At 41.4% G+C, this 17,550-nt stretch overlaps 1 protein-coding gene across 1 annotated transcript in view; it reads right to left on the reverse strand.

Annotated features, from left to right (window-relative positions):
* Dennd1a (DENN domain containing 1A) overlaps positions 1-17,550 on the reverse strand; it is a 1,920,886-nt gene that overhangs the window by 956,145 nt on the left and 947,191 nt on the right.

Genomic DNA, 17,550 nt, shown 5'->3' on the forward strand with positions numbered 1-17,550 from the left:
CTGTTACACAGAGAAACACTGTTTTGAAAATAACAACAACAACAAAACATTAATTTCTCAAAGAATAAGTAACCCAAAGCACAGAAATTAAAACTTAAAAGATACAAACACAAGCCCTTAGACAACCAAAAGCTGTATGACACCCTGAACTTGATTATTGGACAGGAAAACAACTTCATGGACATCTAAAGAATTTGAATAACCCCCTCCTATCAAGTAGTATTAGCTAAATAGTTGTTGAATCAATAGTTGCCATAATTTACTACATTTATGCACGGTGATAACCTTCAAAGATTCTAGTGAAGTCAAGAAAGCTACACTATTTTTGCAAAGTTTTGTTAAATCTAATAAGGTTTCAAACTGTGAGCCTTAGTGTGAACAATACACAACTGTGAAATTGGTCCTTAAAAACCGTGCAAAAATTAAATCATATAAAATATGCTAGATTTATATAAAAATACACTGCTTAAAATAGGCCCACGCCTTTAATCCCAACACTCGGAAAGCAGAGGCAGGTGGATCTCTGTGATTTTGAGGTCAGCCTGGTCTACAGAGTGAGTTCCAGGGAACACAGAGAAACCCTATCTCAAAAAAACAAAAATAAAATAAGTAGGCCTTCTAATTTGAAGAGAGAGGTTCTCAATTTATAGTTCAGGATCACCTAAACATTACTGCAAATTTGTCTATGTGCACGTTTTCTTTAGAAGCTATTTGTTCAGGCTATCAGAGACAGCATCCTCCAGCTCCCCCCACCTCCCTAACACACACACCCACCCACACACACACACACACACACACACACACACACCAATTTAAGGCAATTTATTTAAAAAGCTCCTATGGGAGCTTTTATATTTTTGTTTGCAGAATAAATACCTCATGTTTTTCATTTGTGTGTGTATAGTAGATTTTATGTTTGTGATCTGCTGTAAGTGACACAGCCAGCACTCAGAGAGAGTACCTCTGAAAAAAAAAAAACCTATAAATATTTTTAATGATATGCCTGAGGGCCAGTAAGATGGAGTTCAATCCCTGGGGCATGCATGATAGAAGACAAGAACTGACTTTGCAAAGATATCCTCTGACTGCTACACAGGGCCATCCCCACCGATGTGAATAAATAAATAAATGTAAAAATGTTTATATGTTTAAATGCTTCAACTTTACTTTTATTCAGTTCTCCCTGAATATGAGGCCAATTCTTCATCTATAGCAATACTTTGTCCTTTAAAGTTCATTTCAGTGCTGCCCAACAATCCTCCACTTCCTTGGGCAATTTCGCCTCTCACTTTAATAGAAGAATTAGTATCTTTTTTTAAAAATTTACTTATTATGTATACAGTGTTCTGCCTGTATGTATGCCTGCATGCCAGAAGAGGGCACTGGATCTCATTACAGATGGTTGTGAGCCATCAGGTGGTTGCTGGGAATTGAACTCAGGGCCTCAGGAAGAGCAGCCAGTGCTCTTAACCTCTGAGCCATCTCTCCAGCCCCACTATTTTATTCTTTATAAAAATATTTCCCTTGTATTTAACTTCCAAGAAATATAAGTGTACCTCTTAGCCATTGCTATAATAAAATACCCCAGTAACACTGTAAGAAAACAACAAACATGATTGCAGGTTTATGTGGCTTAGGAATCTGGGCATGTCTTGCTTGTTGCTGTCCTTGCTCAAGGTTTCTATGATACTGAAGTCAAACTCACTGGAGCATCAGCTGCGGTGGAGCAACAGGGCAACAGAACAGAAAGTCACTATCAAGCTGGCACTCATGGCTGATAGCTGATTTGATTGTTTAACCATGGCATTCTCCATAAACTTCTCTTTACTTTCCCTTGTGTGTGGTGTGTGCGGTGTGAATGAGTATGGACACATGTGCGCATATGAAGACTGAAGACTGACTTCTAGAGTCTTCCTCAATCTATCTTTATTGCATCCATTAAGACAGGGTCTCTCACTGAACCTGAAGCTCCTGATATGGCTAGTTTGGAGAAATCAGCTTTTGTTAGTATCCCATCTCCACCTTCCAAGTACTGGAATTACACAGGTGGGCCACCATGCCTACCCAGCTTTCTGAGATCTGAACTGAAGTCCTTATAGTTAAGCAGCACAAGTGCCTTAACTGCTGAGCCATCTCCCCAGCTCTTTTTCTTTGGTTTTGGTTTGTTTGATTTGAGGTTTGGGGTTTTTTTGTTTTGTTTGGGGGTATTGTTTTGATTTGAGAGATTTTTTGAGACAGGAGCCTCACTCTGCATCCTCAGCTGACCTCCTATGTACTGGGATTACAAGTATGCACCACAAGCCTGGCCTCGAGCACAGGTGTGTGTGTGAATATGTGTGTGTGTATGTATAAGAGGGAGGGGAAGAAAGAAGAGGCCAGGTGGTTGTGGTGCACGCCTTTAATCCCAGCACTTGGGAGGCAGAGGCAGTCATATCTCAGTGAGTTCCAGGCCAGCCCAGTCTACAAAGTAATTTCCAGGATAGGCTCCTAAACTACACAGAAAAGAAAAAAAAATCTAAACCAAACACAAATAAACAAACCTAAGATGGGAGCCATGCTTTTATGACCCAGCCTTGTAAGTGGCCTACTACTCTTTGCCTAGGATGCTTAAATTCCTGGATTCAAGTACCAGCAATGGCTTTGGGAGAGTGAGCCAATGAGTCCAGCCCACGTTCAGTCAAAATGTTTAGATGACTGTGAAGTTAGGTAACATAACTAAAGCCAGAAAGGTTGGTTGTCACTATAATTATTTTTAAAAGGCAACTTAAAAACTTAAGCGAACTTATATGAAAGAAAGCTGTCAATACAGGAATCAGCAAAAGATAAAACTCAAGAGAAAGAGAAACTTAGAAACAATATGTAAATGTAATTTTATTGTGTATGCACACGTCTGAATTTGGGTTTGTGAGTATTAGTGCAGTGCCCATGGTGGCCTGAGTGTCAGATCTCCTGAAACTAGAGTTAGAAGTGCTTGTGAGCTCTCTGATGTGAGTCCTGGGAACCAACTCTCAGTCTTCTAAAAGAGAAGTACACACTCCTGAGCACTGAGCATTCTCTAGCCTTGTATGGATCCTTATCTATTTATATTAGTGTCACTGTGATCAAAATAGCTAATAGAAATAACAAGAAGAGGAATTTATTTTTGGGTTCACAATTTTAGAAGGTTCAGACCATCATGGCAGGGCATATAAGGACATCTGGTGTTCAAGGGACTGGAGCAGCCAGCTCAGCTGACTCACACTTTTATTCCATTTGGGCCCTAGCCTGTGGGATGGAGCCATCATGCTCAGGTAAAGCGCTGTAACACAAAAGATAAAAGGACCCAGAGACTGATACTGGGGTTCAAACTTCAAGCTGAAGATCAGAAAAGCAAAGCAGCTGGCCACTAGTTCTCACTTCTACCTCAGGCTGAAAGGGCTGATCCTGTCTCCACGAGCTCTCACCAAGCCTCAGACTGCAACCTCTCCTCAGAGTGTCTATAGAGAATGAATCCCTAATACTGACTTTTAAAGGCCCTGATCTTATCTTTTATATCCCTCTAGTGCTGAAATCAAAAGTGTGTGATCCCAGGTGCTGAGATCATCTTTGTGTGAGCTGTTTCTTTAGGACCGGAAAAATCTTGAGTAGATTTGGGTGGCCTTGGACTCAAGGAGATCCATCTATCTATCTCTTAATCCTAAATCCTAGGATTAAAGGTGTACCACCACATCCTAGCTTCTGGCTGCTGGGATTAAAGGTGTGTGCCTGGCTTCTATGACTTGTGGCTGGCTTTGCTTTATGAATCCCCAGGCAAGCTTTAATAAATCATAAATAATATATCACCATAATGCGCTATGGAAATACCCTCACAGACAGACCAAGAGACATGCTTCAAGTTGACCGTGAAGATTTACCCTCACTTTGTTCAAAAGAAGCTGCTTATACATGGATTTAATTCTTTAGTTCTTTCAGATGATTTTAGATTCACAAGAGTTTTTAAAATAGGACTGCTTCTATCACAGCATGACTTGAGGTACCCACCTTCCCTATGGCAAGACACATTAGAATGTCACCTTCTTGCCCCCATTGGGTGGTGGGGGTAATAGGTTTGGAGAGCTGGATGGACCCTCAGACCTGACTAAGCTTCCAAAGTCCACCCAGTTGGCCCAGGATTGGACTGGGGCTGGACCAGGCTCAGAAATGCAAAAGATCTCTCCAAGCCACCCTACTCCCACCACTAACCCTGCCACATGAGTTCTGTAGAGGGATGACATACTGTGGAGCTCAGGTTGGCCTGGGCCTGGAGACTTCCAGCCCAAGGGATGGGCAGGAGCTGGAGTGGAGAGAAACTCAAAGGGGACCTGTAGCTCATCTGGGATGATATCTTTGGGAAGATGTTAACCAAGAAGACCATGTGCTGCTTTGAGGACCTGCAGCTTATCTTCAAGAACATGTGTAAGCTGAGATCTCTGTTGTGGAAGTGACTCTGTTGTGAAGGAGTAGACAAGAACCTTCAAGAGACATGCAAAGCGGAAACTTTGGTGCAGGCCCACAAGAGAAAGCAAAGGAGTGTAGCCAAGGGTTAGCTTGCTCCCAGCACTTAGCAAGCCTATTTATTTATTTATTTATTTATTTATTTATTTATTTATGTTTGTTTGTTTATTTAATACTCATTCATTCATTCTATTTAATTGTTTTAAGACAGGGTTTCTCTGTGTAGCTTCTCAGCCTGTCCTGGAATTTACTCTGTGGACCAGGCTAGCCTGGAACTCATAGAGATCCCCCTGCCTCTGCTTCCTGAGTGCTGGGATTAAAGTAGTGCACCACCACCGCCTGGCTAGCAAGCCTATTTTTCACTGCAACATTTGTCTTACTCCCCACTTCACACTCCAAATAATTAACTGATAAAGTCAGCTTGAGAAGAACATTACGGGTGTTGGGAGTAGGGAATCAGAACCACTACCCCTCAAGTGGCCCTCTAATCTGTCATCTTTCTTCAGGCTTATACAAATCAGCAATGGGCATGTCTGGAGAGCTTGGTGACCTGTGCACAGCACTGTGGCCACATGGAGAAGACTGATTATTGCAGCAGTGTGTCCATGGTACTCACCTAGGTATGACTGAACTTAGACTCCTCAGAAACTACACATAGCCTTTGTACCTGTGGCCCCTGACAAGGTAGAATTTGGAATAAAAGCCAGCCCTTCATTTTTCAACTCAATGGCTTGTTGGAATACTGGCTCTCCCATCACTTTGTCTATTGAATTACTAGCCTTAAAATGTAACACCAGAACAGGACCTTTTACAGTTATGTGATGAGATAACCCACTATTAAATGTTGAATTTTCAAGTTATAATTAGGGTTGCTAATCATTTGACTTCAAAAGAAAGTATCCTTTATTTTGTGCAAAATAAAGCTCTCACTTCAAGAAGAATAAAAAAAGAGTTTATTCTTGAGCCAACCATGAGTGACCATGATCAAGAGCATGTTCAACAGTTTCATGAAGACAGTATAGTTACAGAACAAAGAAAATCATCAATGGAGACACTTTTTAAGTATATTGGTAGGTACATCAGGTAGGTAACATATAAGTAAAACAAGGAAATCTGGGGTATATATTTCAGACACTATCCCATGACATTCGTTGCATTTGGAATGGTGGAAGCTTGGCTATGCTAATTCCTTCCTTCCTTCCTTCCTTCCTTCCTTCCTTCCTTCCTTCCTTCCTTCCCTCCTTTCTTTCTGAGACAAGGTTTCTCTATCTAACAGTCCTAGCTGTCTTGGAACTCTATCTGTAGATCAGGCTGTCCTGGACCTCACAAAGATCCACCTGCCTCTGCCTCCCAAGTGCTGGGATTAAAGGCATGCACCACCACAGTCAGACTTAAGAACTTTTGGAATGGTGTGGATAATAACGTTTCCATTGGCCCTGTATAAAAGTCTTCCTTTAATCCAAGCACTCGGGAGGCAGAGGCAGGCAGATCTCAGTGAGTTTGAGGCCAGCCTGGTCTACAGAGTGAGTTCTAGGACAGCCAATGCTGTTACAAAGAGAAACCCTTTCTCAAAAAACCAAGCCTAAATAAATAAATAAATAAAAATAAATGGCCGGTTTCTGGACCACCTTCCTCTGCCCTGCTCAGAGACACTAGAGGCCTGGGGACTGCACAATAAGGATACAGTCCCTGCAGGGTCCAGTCCACCCAGAGACTGCCAAGGCCCCATTACTAGTCCCACCTACATCCATGGGAAGAGGAGAGCCATCAGAGTGTTGGACCTGTTTGTACCCTCCAGAAGGGAACCTTGGTTCCGTACCCACCAGCAGAGGAAGAGACTCCTTCTACACCCACTGGAAGAAGGAATGGGAAGAAGACAATCTAAAAACACATTCAACAACAGAAAAATCAATATTTCACAACCAAAGTCTAGGGACTCTACACCAGCAAAACCTGAACATCCCAACACAGATGAGACAGAAGAGAATGACCTTAAGAACAACTTTATGAAAATGATAGAGGCCCTCAAAGAAGATATGAGAAAATCCCTTAAAGTGAAGGGACCAGCTCCCCTTTCGGCAGTCATAACGGCCGAACATGTGCTTGTCTGACCTTGTCCTAGACACTAGAAAGCCTGCCTCGTGACAAGGAAACAATCAGAAGTTAGTCACTAGAAAGTCAGATGCCTGCCTCGTGACAAGGAACCAATCAGAAGTTAGCTGGTGGAGCTATGCTTTACAACCCTGGGTGTGCTTTATGGACAAGCGCACAGCAATGACGCACAAAGCATAGCAACCACCCTGGGAGGGCCTATGGGCCATAACAACCAGTTGGCCAATCAACACAAGGCAAGCCCTCCAGGCCTGGAGGCACACCAATCGTGAGCCTGTGCGTACCCCTAGACACTCCCCTTACGCTGCCCTATAAGATCTCTTGGGAGGCCCTAGGAGCTGTCTTTTGCTAGCCATCCACCATGGCAGGTTGGTGAAAGACCCGAGCTAACATGGGGTTAGCTCGTTAAATTACAATAAAGCCTCCTGCAGTTTGCCGCAAGCTCTCGAATCCACCTGGTGATTGGGATGACCATGGTCGTGGCCTGGGACCCCGGATATCTGAGTTTTCCGGGGGTCTAACAGTATAGAAGAAAGTGAAGAAACCCAAAGGTGTAGAAAACATATTTAACAAAATCATAGAAAAAAATTCCCCAACCTAAAGAAAGACATGCCAATGTAAGTACAAGAAAATTACAGAACACCAAATAGAGTGGACCACAAAAACAAAAGGCCCCTCGGCACATAATAATCAAAACCCCAAACATACAGAATATAAAAAGAATATTAAGAGCAGCTAAGGAAAAAAGTCAAGTAACATAAAAGCAAACCTATCAGAATTATACCTGACTTTTACATGGAAATTCTAAAAGTCAGAATGTCCTGGATAGATATTGTACCAACACTAAGAGACCATGGATGCCAGCCCAGACAACTATTGAAAGGTCCAGGCATTATGGTGGCCTGGCCCTGTTACCTGGCAAAATCCACTCAGGCAGTACCTTGGTCAGCCCAGGGTTCCATGAGAACTAGTCTGCACACAGGTATAAAGGACCCCTTTAAAAGACAGACCCATGCCCACCTACTCTTCTGTTCTCTTACCTTCCTCTCCCTCTCTTCTCTTACACTTATACACTGTATTTCTCCATTTCCTTCCTCTCTCTCTTTGCTCTTTCACTCTCTCTGTTTCTGGTGGTCAACCACTAATTCTTCTCTCTTACTCTCTGATCTGCTCTGTTCTTCCAGTTCTCTTTCTCCCCGCTCCTGCCTGGTAATAAAACTCTATGGTTAATGTACTCTACAGTTCTTGTTCCATCGATCGGCAGCGGCCCCATTTGCAGCTTAATTTCCTAATTTTTAAACTTTTACAGAATTACAACAATTATACCCAGCAAAGCTTTCAATCACTGTAGATGGAGAAAACAAGATATTCCATGACAAAACTGTCGTGGCCCGGCATGTCTCAGCCCCAAGCCATAGTAGCCATGAAGTTGGGCCTGAGTGGGGGAGGGTGGACTTGGAAACTCCTAGCAACCCAATGGTGATAATGACCAAACACAGGCATTTTGTCATCTTTAGAGAGCTCTCAGTTGCATGTAGCAAAACTGGAGTCACTTGTTTACTCAGCATCTTCTTGGCTGTTTTCTAACCATGCTTCCATGGCCACGAGGTCATTTCTCTCCTCCTGACCCCTCTCTGCTCGATGGCTCCTAACTGTCTTCACTTGTTACTTACACACCTAGCCCAGGTGCAGGCCTATTCAAATGCTTAGTTCTGTAGACATGCAAACTAGGGGACATTCTCCACTAAGGCCATGCTATTCAATAGCAGATTATCTCGCATCTGCAATACAATTGTAGGCCGGTGCTGAACTGGAGGTTTGTGCTTCTAGATATTTCTTAATGACATTTCCTGGCCCCTGACACAAAACCAGATTTAAACAATATATATCCACTAATCCAGCCCCACAAAAAGTTCTAAAAGGAAAACTCCAACCCACGGAAGTTAACTACAACCAGAAAAATATAGGCAATAGATAATCCCACTTTACCAACAGCCAAAAGAAAAAAGAGGTGGAAATCCACACACAATTCCACCAACAACAAATTCAAAACAAACAAGAATGACCAATCAATGGTCATTAATATCTCTCAATATTAATGGTCTTAACTTGCCTATAAAAAGACACAGGCTAGCAGAATGGATACAAAGACAGAACCCATCTTTCTGCTGCATACAAGAAACACATATCAACTTCAAAGACAGAAGGTACCTCAGAGTTAAGGCTTGGGAAAAGATTGCTAATCAAATGGACCCAAGAAACAAGCAGGGGTAGCAATCCTAATATCTAACTGAAGGGGCCAGCTCCCCATTTCGGCAGCCATAACAGCCGAATATGTGCTTGCCATAACCTTGCCTTGGTCACTTAGAGGTCAGATGCCTGCCTCGTGGCAAGGAACCAATCAGAAGTTAGCTGGTGGTGTTATGCTTTATGGCTCAGGGTGTGCTTTACAGACAAGTGCACAGCAATGACGCACAGAGCATAGCAACCATCCTGGGAGGGCCTATGGGCCATAACAACCAGTTGACCAATCAACACAGGGCAAACCCTCCAAGCCTGGGGGAACACCAATCCTGAGCCTGTGCATACCCCTAGACACTCCCCTTACGCTGCCCTATAAAGATCTGTACGCAGCTGCTTCGAACTGTCTTTGCTAGCCATCCGACATGGCAGGTGGATCAAAGACCCGAGCTAACATGGGGTTAGCTCGTTAAACTACAATAAAGCCTCATGCAATTTGCATCAAGCTTTCGCCTCCATTCTGTGATTGGGGTGGCCGAGGTCCTGGGCTAAGATCCTGGAAGCCTGAGCTTTCTGGGGGTCTTACATAACAAATTAGACTTTAAACTAAAATCAATCAAAAGAGATGAAGGAGGTCATTTCAAACTCATCACAGGAGAAATCCATTTAGATGTGACCCGTCCCGAGGGTCTGTCATTCAGGGTTCCGAAGGGGGGCTGCCTGAAAGAGTCATGGGCGAGAGAAGGGAAGAGACCAAGCTCGAAAAAGAGGGGACCAGAGACCATCTGTGCAATTGTCAAGGTCTCGATTTATTGGGGTTCAGAGTGGGCTTATATAGCCCTGCAACAAGGAAATTAGGCAGGCGGGGGATAGCAGGAAGGAACATCTGGTATTTGCTGGGGCTGGGACATTCTTGCTGTATCTTCAAAACAGCAGGCAGAAAGGCCCATGCCTTTTCTTGGAACGTAGTTGTTATCAGTCCCGCTTGGCCAAACTTCTCTAATTATGGGTCACATGAGGCTCACAGAGTCGGCTTTAAGCCGAGAACTTAAAGGTCATAAAAGGACTTACAAAGATGGGCTTTTAAACCCCATAGTTTAGGGCCCATGGCCCTTAACAAAGATGAAGTCACAATTCTAAACATCTATGCCCCAAATACAAAGGCATCCACATTGCTAAAAGAAAATTACTAAAACTCAAATCACAGATAAAAACCTCACACACTTATAGTGGAAGACTTCAACACCCCACTCTCACCACTAGACAGGACCATCAGACAGAAACTTAACAAAGAACCAAAGGAACTGATAGAACGTATGACTCAATTGGTTTTAACAGACATCGATAGAACATTCCATATAAACACAAAAGAATGTACCTTCTTTTCAGCATCACATGGAACCTTTTATAAAAATCAACCACATACTTGGCAACATAGGAAACCTCAACACGTACAAAAAATTAAAATATCCCCCTGTATCTTATCAGACCACCATGCTTTAAACTTAGAATTCAAGAAAGAAAAAAATTGCAGAAAACCTGCAAACTCATGGAAATTGAATAACACACAAATGCATCATTCCTGGGTTAAGGAAGACATAAAAAAAGAAATTAAAGACTTCCTAGAATTCAATGAGAATGAAGACACAACATACCCAAACTTATGGGTCACTTTGAAAGCAGTGCTAAGAGGAAAGTTCATAGCACTAAGTACTCACATGAAGAAACTAGAGAAAAAAAATAACAAGAAACTAGAGAATAGTCAAACTAGAGCTGAAAGCTGAAAGCTCTAGAACAAAAAGAAGCAAACTCAACCTGGAGGAATAGACAACAGGAAATAATCAAACTGAAATAATAATAATCAGGCTGAAATAATAATGTAGAAACTACGAAAACAATACAAACATTTAATGTAACAAAGAGTTGGTGCTTTGAGAAAATCAACAAGATAGACAAACCTTTATTCAAAATTACCAAACGGCAGAGAGTGAACATGCAAATTAACAAAATCATAAATTAAAAGGGGGAAATAACAGACTGAGGAAATCCAGAGAATCATTAGGTCATACTTTGAAAACCTGTACTCCTCAAAATTTGAAAATCTAAAGGAAATGGACAATTTTCTGGATAGATATCACTTACCAAACTTAAATCAAGAACAGATAAGCAATTTAAATAGACCCATAACCCCAAATGAAATAGAAGCAGTCATGGAAAGTCTTCCAATTAAAAAAAAAAAAAAAAAAAAAAAAAAAAAGGGCCAGAGGCTTCAGTGCAGAATTCTACCAGAAATTCAAAGAAGAGCTATTACCAGTACTGCTCAAAGTATTCCACACAATAGAAACAGAAGGGTCATTGCCAAATTCCTCTTACGAGGCTTCAATAACCTTGGTACCCAAGTCACACAAAGACACAACTAAGAAACAGAACTACAGACCAATATCCCTCATGAGTATTGATGCAAAAATACTCAATAAAATACTGGCAAATAGAATCCATGAACACATCAGAAAAATCATCCACCATGATCAAGTAGGCTTCATCCCAGGGATGCAAAGATGGTTCAACATAGGAAAATCCATCAATGTAATCCACCATATAAACAAACTGAGAAAAAAAAAACACATTATTATCTCACTAGATGCTGAAAAAGCCTTTGACAAAATCCAACATCCCTTGATAATAAAGGTCTTGGAGAGATCAGGGATAACAAGAACATACCTAAACATAATACAAGCAATATAAAGTAAGCAAACAGCCAATATCAAACTAAATGGAGAGAAACTCAATGTCATTCTTCTAAAATCAGGAAGAAGACAAGGCTGTCCATTCTCTCCATACCTCTTCAATATTGCACTTAAAGTTCTAGCTAGAGTAATAAGACAATAAAAGGAGATCAAGGGGATACAAATTGAAAAAGAATAAGTCAAACTTTCATTATATGCAGATTATATAATGGTTTACATAATGACCTAAAAAACTCTACCAGGGAACTCCTCCAGTTGATAAACACCTTCAGAAAAGTGGCAGGATACAAGATTAACTCAAAAAAAAAAAAAAATCAGTAGCGTACTATATACAGAAGATAAATGGGCTGAGAAAGAAATCAGAGAAACATCACCCTTTACAATTGCTATAAACAACATAAAATACCTTGGGGTAACCCTAACCAAACAAGTGAAAGACCTGTGTTACAGAACTTTGAGTCTTTAAAGAAAGAAATTAAAGAAGATACCAGAAAATGGAAAGATCTCACATGCTCTTGGATAGGTAGGAACAACATAGTAAAAATGGGAATCTTGCCAAAAGCAATCTACAGATTCAGTGCAATCGCCATCAAAATCCCAGCACAATTCTTCACAGACCTTGAAAGAATAATTCTCAACTTTATATGATAAAACAAAAGACCCAGGATAGCCAAAACAACCCTGTACAATAAAGGAACTTCAGGAGGCATTTCCATGCCTGACTTCAAGCTCTATTATAGAGCTATAGTCCTGAAAACAGCTTGGTATTGGCACAAAAATAGACACGCTGACTAATGGAATAGAATTGAAAACCCTGATATTAACCCACACACCTATGAACACCTGATTTTTGACAAGGAAGCTAAAAGTATACAATGGAAAAAAGAAAGCATCTTCAACAAACGGTGCTGGCATAACTGGATGCTGGCATGCAGAAGACTGAAGATAGATCCATGTCTCTCACCATGCACAAAACTTAAGTCCAAATGGATCAAAGACCTCAACATAAATCCAGCCACAATGTACCTCTTAGAAGAGAAAGTAGGTCATACCCTGGACCAAATTGGTACAGGAGACTGCTTCCTGAACATAACACCAGTACCACAGACACTGAGATCAACAATTAATAAATGGGACCTCCTGAAACTGAGAAGCTTCTGTAAGGCAAAGACACAGTCAACAGGATAAAATGGCAGCCCACAGAATGGGAAAAGATCTTCACCAACCAGGCATCTGACTGATTTCCAAACTATACAAAGAACTCAAGAAGCTAGTCATCAAAACACCAAATAATTCAATTTAAAAGTGGGGTACAAAACTAAATAGAGAATTCTCAATAGAGGATTCTAAAATGGATGAAAGACACATAGGAAAGTGCTCAACATCCTTAGCCATCAGGGAAATGCAAATCAAAAAAACTCTGCGATGCCATGTTACTCCTGTAAGAATGGCTAAAATCAATAACACCAATGACAGTTTATGCTGGAGAGAATGTGGAGAAAGGGAAACACTCCTCCACTGCTGGTGGGAGTGTCACTTGCACAGCCACTTTGGAAATCAGTATGGAGATTCCTCAGGAAAAAGGGAATCAGTCTACCCCAAGATCCAGCATTTCCATTCTAGGCATATACACAAAAGATGCACCTTGATACATCAAGGACATCTGTTTAACCATGTTCACAGAAGCATTATTTGTAATAGCCAGAACCTGGAAGCAATCTAGATGCCTCTCAACTGAAAAGTGGATAGAGAAAATGTGGTACATTTACACAACGGAGTACTTAGTGGAAAAATAAATAGAATCTTGAAAATTGCAGGCAAATAAATGGATGGAACTAGAAGAAACCATCCTGAGTGAGGTAACCCAGTCACAAAAAGACAAAACCTCATATATGGATTTTAGACCCATAGCAAAAGAGTAGCAGCCTACAATCCACACCACCAGAGAAGCTGGGAAACAAGGACCCTAAGAGAGACATACATGGTCCCCTGGAGTAGGAGAAAAGGGACAAGATCTCCTGAGCTAATTGGGAACATGGGGGAGGGTGGAGGGAGTTAGAATAAATAGAAGGGGAGAAGAAAAGGGGAGAGGAGGGCAAGAGAGAGCAGAAAGATTGAGTAAGAGGAAAAAGAGGAGAGCAAGAAAAGAGATACCATTATAGAGGGAGCCATTAGAGGTTTAATAAAGACAAATCTGACACTAGGGAAATGTCCAAAGATCTATAAGATTGACCCCAACTAAGAATTTAAGCAATAGTGGAGAGGCTACCTTAAAAGCCCTTCTCCCATAATGAGATTGATGACTACCTTATATGCCATCATAAAGCCTTCATCCAGAAGCTGATGGAAGCAGAAGCAAATACCCACAGCTAAACACTGAGCTGAACTCTGGAATCCAGTTTGCAGAGAGGGAGAAGTGATGAGCAAAGGGGGTCAAGACCAGGTTGGAGAAACCCACAGAAATAGCTGACCTGAACAAGAGGTTGTTCATGGATCCTAGACTGATAGCTGAGAAACAAGAAAAGGACTGTTCCAGACCCCTGAATGAGGAGGCCAGTTTGGGGGTCTGGACAATCTATGGGGCCTCTGGTAGTGGATCAGTATTTACCCCTAGTACACAAATGGACTTTGGGAGCCTTCTCCACACAGAGGGATGCTCTCAGCCTAGACACACTGGGCAGGGTCTAGGCCCTGCTCCAAATGATGACAGACTTTGAAGATCCCCCATGGAAGACCTCACCCTCCCTAGGGAGCAGAAAGGGGATGGGATATGGAGTCAGTGGGGCCAAGGGAGGAGGAGAGGTAGATGGAACTGGGATTGATATGTAAATGAAGCTTGTTTCTAATTTCAATAAAAAAGGGAAAAATAAATATAAAAGTCAAAAAAGAAAAATAAAGATAAATAAATCTAACTATAGTTGAATGACAGCAAGCAGTATTATGACCATTTGAAATATCCAGTCTATCCATCTGGCTTGTTCATCTGCCACCTGCTGTAATATTTACAAATGCCACAAAGAGAAGTCATGCCATACGACAGGACTCACATAGGTTTGTGGAAGAGGAGAGAGAAGGGGAAAGCAAATGGGATAGAGAGAGGAGCAGAGATGGGTCCCTGGGGACAAAAGTGGTGGAAGAGAAAGAGAGGGAAAAAAGAGGATAATAGGAGGTGGGCAGGGCCCTTTTAAAAGCGAGCTCAGTGAATATGCACAGGTGGTGCTCTTAGTTGCCTCAGCTGAGGACAGATCATGTCAGAACCCCAAGGGCAGGCCAGTACAGATGCCTGAATACTAACACCTCACCACCCCCCATCCTATTTCCCTCTCCTTTCCTCTTTTTCTCTTCTTTTTATTTGGGTAGGAGGTTCCATTTGTTATGACTGAATGTCTTTCTTAGTTAGAATCCAGAATAACCCACCTTAAACTGGTCAATCTTTGGTATGGGTTTTAAGTGACGTGTTCTTTAGATGGTTACCTTAAAGCAACAACTAATTTTGATTAAATCATGAAAAAAATCACAAAACCTTGCTTTCATAACTTTAGTACTACTTTCAGCAAAAAAACCAATAGCCCATACTCTTAAAAATGTCAAGGGCAAGGGGCTGAGAGGTGGCTTAGTGGTTAAAAGCACATACTGCTCTTGCAGAGGGTCAGAATTCAGTTTCTATCACCCATGTCAGACAGCTCATAACCAGCTGCAAGGAAACTGACACCTCTTCTGGACCCCACAGATGCCTGTACTCATATACACATATCCATACAGAGACATACACACATACATGTAATTTTAAAATCTTTTAAAAAAATCTAAGGGACCCTATAACAGCATTATTCTGTTAATATGCTCAATTACTGATTTTCAAATTCAAAATCAATTGTGCATTTCTGAAAAAAAAAAGCCATGTTTGGACTTGATTTATTTTGTATGTTACATAGTAAAATAATCCTTATGTAGATGCTATTATCAAGAGCTTTTTACATCTATGTTCATAAAGAAATTTTGATAATGTTGTCTGGTTTTATTGTCAGGGTTACTTTGGTATCCTGGTTTGTTGGCACAAATCAAGAAACATCTGGGAGGAAGGAATCTTAATTGAGAAAATTCTCCATGAGATTGGCCCATATGCAAGGCTGTGGGGACATTTTCTTAACCAGAGGTTATGTAGAAAGGTCAAGCTCATTCTGGGTGGCATGCCTCTGAGCAGGTAGTCCTGTAGTGAAGCAAGCAACTTTTAGCATTCCTCCTTAACTTCTGCTTCAGTTCCTGCTTCCAGGTTCCTGCCTTGATTGAGTTCCTGCCCTAACTTCCCTCAGTGATGGAATGACCTGAGAGTTGTAAGATAAAATAAACCCTTCCCACCTTGTTGCTTTTTGTCATAGTGCTTCATCACATAAATAGAAACCCTAACAAAGACATTGATTTAACAACACTAGTTGGAAGTTAACTCCTCCCACTTTAAGAGCTTTTGTAAAACTGGCATCATTTCTAAGTTTTTAATAGATCTGACTTTGAATGGGTCTGGCACTCTGTTGGAAGGTTTTCTTTTCTGTAGGAGGTGTAGACCCATGCTAGGTACTTGTAAAATTTTTTTGGCTGATGAATTTATTGCCTCTGTTCTCAATTCAGTTTCAGTCTAGACTCTTTGATGATGGCCAGAATTCCTCAAAGATTTCTCCCTGCTCTGTAATGACACTGATTGGTTTGCTTATTAAAGGGCACTGGAGGGACACTTCAGGCTTTCCTGAAGCCACATGGAAGGCCAGTGACACTGACATAAGGACATCCAGTAGAGTACTTCCCTATTCATGCATCTAGCATGTTGTCCCCTCAACCTAAGAATTAATTTTCTAGTACTCTCTCAATGCAAAAACTGGTTTCTTGAAGCCTTCTGCTCCCCTCTTCCACCTTCCAAAGACCTGCTGAGAACCCTGGTGCCAATTTCCTCTACAGGCTGCATACTTCACCTGTGGCCTGAGAAGGCTCTCTGCTTGCCAGCAACTAGTTTTGAGCCAGAGCTAGCTAACCAGCAATATTTTGCCTACTAGGCTAAGTATAGCATCGCCAATGAGGTTTGAACCCCGGCCTTGAGAAATGGCCTCTTTCCAAGTTTGTCCTTAGGGGCCCTTCCCTGAACCATAGTGTGCTATATTTTAAATATTTTATCTTACAGTTATTCCCTTAATATAGTTTAGTATTCAAAAAATACATCCCATACAACCACTACATGTTTTCTGCCTGATTGGACAAAATCCTACTGCCAATACAAAACAAAACCCATCTCTAGAATTCATGCTCCTTGCCTCAATCAAGTGTGGACTTGGCCTAGGGCCTTGCTTCTGAGGACTAAACTATCACAAAAGTAATGAGATGCCACTTCCAAGATAAGATTATAAGAGTAACTTTTCAGCTTTCTTGCTTGCTCTATGGCATTTTCTTGCCACTTAGAAGAGCCAATCTCATCCAATCTCCCACTGTGAGATGTCCTACAGAGACGCACCTGGCAAAGAACTGGCAGATTGGGCTCCACTGAACAGCCAGAAAGTCTGAGGTTTTCATTTCAATAGTTCATATGGAAGGAGATCCTACCAGCCATCAGAGGAGTGAACTTGGAAGCTTATCCTTCCATATCTGAGCAGTGATGATACCAATGCCAACCAACTTTTGGACTGCAGTTTCTGAAGAGACTCATGGTACCCATTTAAGTCACATTCAACTTCCTGACCTACAGAATCTGAGATACTAAGTACTGTTGTGTTACACTGCTGTTTGCAGTGGGTGGGTGTGCGTAATTTATGTGACAATAGAAAACTAATACAGGGAAATACCAATTTACTTTATCATTGTGTATTTATTTTCACAAACTCAATTTAAAAAAAATTATTTTTATGCATATGGGTTTTTTGCCTAATGTATGCCTTGTACCATGAGTACCTGGTACCCGTGGAACCCAGAAGACATGAGATTCTCTGGGACTGGA

Source organism: Cricetulus griseus, chromosome 6 (assembly GCF_003668045.3).
Source record: "Cricetulus griseus strain 17A/GY chromosome 6, alternate assembly CriGri-PICRH-1.0, whole genome shotgun sequence".
In the NCBI taxonomy this organism is placed as follows: domain Eukaryota; kingdom Metazoa; phylum Chordata; class Mammalia; order Rodentia; family Cricetidae; genus Cricetulus; species Cricetulus griseus.